The sequence below is a fragment of the Silene latifolia genome, chromosome 3 (genome assembly GCF_048544455.1).
Source record: "Silene latifolia isolate original U9 population chromosome 3, ASM4854445v1, whole genome shotgun sequence".
NCBI lineage: Eukaryota > Viridiplantae > Streptophyta > Magnoliopsida > Caryophyllales > Caryophyllaceae > Silene > Silene latifolia.
Window position 1 is genome coordinate 68,322,168 of NC_133528.1, and position 4,099 is coordinate 68,326,266.

The 4,099-nt window shown below is 39.5% G+C and overlaps 1 non-coding gene across 1 annotated transcript; it reads right to left on the reverse strand.

The window, feature by feature from the left end:
- Nucleotides 1-3,586: 3,586 nt before the first annotated feature.
- Nucleotides 3,587-3,693, reverse strand: LOC141650135 (small nucleolar RNA R71). The gene has a single exon (XR_012546192.1). It is a non-coding gene; the product is annotated as a small nucleolar RNA R71 (small nucleolar RNA).
- Nucleotides 3,694-4,099: the final 406 nt, after the last annotated feature.

A 4,099-nucleotide genomic window follows, 5' to 3' on the forward strand; every position in this document is an offset into this window, starting at 1 on the left:
CATGGTCGTGCATGATAATCCTCCACCTTTTGTTGGACAACCAGAAACCACTCCAGGTCTCACAGAAGCTGAAAAGCGACTCCAATACTTGGAGGAGCAACTAATGTACCTTAAGGGAGATGATATCTACAGGGAGAACAATCGCAAGTATGAGGCGATAAATGCTCAACTGCCAACCAACTTCAACATGACTGACATTCCAAAGTTCAAGAGACATGAAAAACCCTTCGAACCACATTCGTTCCTTGAAAGATTACATGTCTATCAAAGGCATTAAACCAGAAATGTTTTTAAGGATCTTTCCTTCATCTCTCGACATGGTTCTACTCTTTGGAACATAAGAAAATTGCTACCTGGGATAATGCCGCAATTGAGTTCACTAAACAATACGTGGATAATGCTGAAATCCAAGTCAACATGCGCACCCTAGAGGTTCTTACCCAAAATGAGAAAGAAGGCTTCACCGACTTCCAAAGTAGGTGGAGAAAGACTAGCACACAACTTGTTGAACGCCCAGACGAAGCCACTCTTGTGGAAAAGTTCGTGGATAATTTGAGGCCCATCTATGCAAACCATCTGAGGTACCAAAATATAAGGTCTTTCAAAGACTTGACTGTGCTAGGAACGAGAATTGAAGACGACATTCGTAAAGGGCTCTTGTCCAAAATGGTATGTCGCGGATATTAGGGTTCAACGAGTCGTTCTTATGGCTCTACTAGCAAGACTGATGAGGTTAACCTTGTCGAATCATCAGCTAAGAAGAATAACCCACTAAGGAAATTTACCTATGTTGGTGAATCATATTCCACTGCCCTGAAAAGGCTCACGAAACAAGGTAAGCTACAACCCATAGGACTTACACCTGACCTAGAGAAGAAATCCAAATTATGGGATGAGAATGCATACTGCGAATATCATAGAAGTAAGGGACACGATACAGAGAAATGCTTCAAATTGAAACATGTCATTCAGGATATGATTGAAGATGGTCGCTTACCCATACCTCCCGCAACCAAGCCAAACAATACTCAGAATCCTCTTGGAGTTATGACTATCACAATTGAAGAATCCACCTTGGATTGTTAACACCTCATTTCTCCAGTCGAGGATGAGATTCATGCACTAGATGAAGAGAGCTATTCCACCATCTCGGATGTGACTCATATTTGAGCACATTTAGTCCCCGAATTAGTCTCGTTCCTATGCTTTATGGTGCATAATTGGGTCATTTACTATCTTTAGTTTCCCATTTTGCATATTCTTTGAGGTTTTGTTTCCTTGGTAGGAGAGGAGTGCAAACCTTGCATTTACATGGCGAAATGGAGCTAAATTGATCGCATCCAATGACCAAGCATCAAAGGGAATACGATACTAGGAGACCTATGTAGATAATAAAGTAGATTAAGCAATGATGAAAGGATCCTTGCATCCTCAACAAGATCCCCGTGGATTGTTGAGGAATGAAGAGAAGAGAAGTTGTCTGACCGAGGATCCGATCGGATTGCCAGCAATCCGGGCATCTCCCTGCACCACAATCCGAGCGTCCCGAGCTTAAGACGCTCGTCTTGAAGCCGTAGAATTCGAGCGTCTCCCCTAATGATCCGCTCGGATATCCTAACAGAACCCACCCTGCCAGCTTCCAAGCTGCTCGGGACGAGCATATCCATACGGGACTAGCAAAACGGAGATGCTCATCTCCTTGGAGAGGAGCATTTCCTCAACTTTTCTTAAGGGTCTTAATAGTCATTTAAGCCCTTATTAGCCCTAATTTATGTACCTAATCTTTAGTATAGATACCCCTTTGTACTACCTAGATTAGCATGCTCTCTTAATCAAGTTGTAATCAATTAGTAATCTCACCTTAATCTTGTAATCAACTCTTAATTTAGTCTTAATACAAATCTCAATACTTAATCTTTCCTTAATTTCTTTATTGTTCATCATTTATTTTGGGTAATTAGAAGATCATTTGGGTTTATTGGGAGATTGACAACCTTCCATCAATCATCAAGTACTTCTATTATTCTTTGCATTATTATTTTGGGATCTCCATAGGTATAATTCTCTTAATCCTTGCTTTAATTATTGTTAATCATTTTCATTCATTCATCATGTTTTGCCTTGTTAATGTGATTGACAACCTTGTTAGCATGTTAAACTTGATCATGAGTGAGTAGTTTCCTTAGCTAGGGTTAATGGGTAATTAGGGGAAACCAACATGGGGAATGATTCATGCTTAATCTAATATGTTCACATAATTTATTTGCTTGCTTGGTGTGATTTCAACTTATGCACATGTTATGTTTGATGAAATGCGAGCCTATGAATCCTTGCATTTTTTACCCATCACTTATCTTTTCAATAAGGCTTATAAGACATAAACCAACTCGAGTCTCATTAGACCATGCATAATGTTGAATAGGAAGGACTAAGTCGACTTGTAGGTGTTGTACAATCTAATCGATTCGGCTCCGGGACCCAAACCTTCTTAGGGATTGTAAGATATACACTAACTCGATCCCATCACAACAATAATTGCTTGCTTATAATTTGAGAACATGTTTGTATGATCAACTCCCATGTATTCCCCTATGAACTCATGATACCCTAGTGCTTTTAATCAATTTTTTACACCTTCATTTTATCCACCTTGTTTTGTTTTTATTGTTGATTAGTTTTAATTGATCTCCTATCTTAACCCCAAATTGTGACACCCTAAGACACGACCATTTACAATTGAAAATCCTACATCAATACCCGTCCCTAGGGATCCGACCTTTACTTGCCTCTTTACTAAGAGTAGTTGGTGAAGTTATAAATATTGTTTCGGTCGAGTAACTTTTGACGACGAGTTTTACGATACGACCAAAAATGGCGCCGTTGCCGGGGACGGTGTTAACTTGATTTGATTTTCATTAATTGTTTTTGGTTGTGTCTTTCTTTACCTTGGGGAGGTCAATCTCCTCAAGGTTTGTTCTAATTGTTTTCAAGTTGTTTGATATTTTGCATGTCTAGGAGATCACAAGGTAACTTGTTACCCATTTATCTTGAAATCGAAAGAACTTTGACCAGCAATAGAAGACTTGTTAGAAATACTTTGTGAGGTATTGGTGAGATTGTGAACATCCAACCAAATAACATTGAGTTCATCAACCCTTTTGCAAGAGAAGGAGAGGATAACCCAATACAAAACCCACCACAAAATCAACCGACAATGCCTAAATTTTTATCATATTCCGTACTAACCGAGGAGAACCTACCAAATGGTACTCCTACACCACAACATTTAACCGGTAATTTCATTGCCAAATCCGCATTTATACAATTGGTTGAGAGAAGTCAATTTGGAGGGATGCCTAGTGAAGACCCTCATTCTCATATGGAGACTTTTTGTGAGTATTGTGATGCGATTTCTCAAACCGGAGTTACTCAAGACCAAATTCAATGGGTCTTATTTCCTTTTTCATTGATTGGTACCGTGAAACAATGGTTGAAGAGTCTAGATAAGGCTACTCTTGGTATTGATTCTTGGAAGAAATTGGCACTTGCTTTCTACAAAAAATTCTATCCTCCGGAAAAGACTAACATGTTGAGAGCCCAAATCACCGGGTTCAAACAAAGGGATGAGGAATCTTTGCATGAAGCATGGGAGAGATTTAAGGACACTTGTCGATCTTGTCCACACCATGGACTCAGCGGGTGGTTCTTTGTACAACAATTTTGGAATGGTCTATATGAAGACTCCCGAAACATTCTTAATATGGGATCAAATGGTATGTTCACCGAAGTCGATGACAATCAAACATGGAACAAAATTGAGGAAATAGCGGTCCATAACTCACAATATAGTAGACCTCGGAAGCCTACTAGAGGAGGAAAACATGAGGTTGACTCCATTACTCAATTGGGTGCTCAACTTAGTGCTCATATTGATACCATTAATTTGAAGTTTGAGAAGGCCATGGCTAAACTTGAAGAGGTATCCAAATCACCCAAGCAACATGTTAATGCTATAGTAGCATCATCATCAATTCCAAGTGGAGTATGTGAGAGTTGTGGAACTTTGGGACATGACCAAAATGAATGTAGGGGAGCAAGT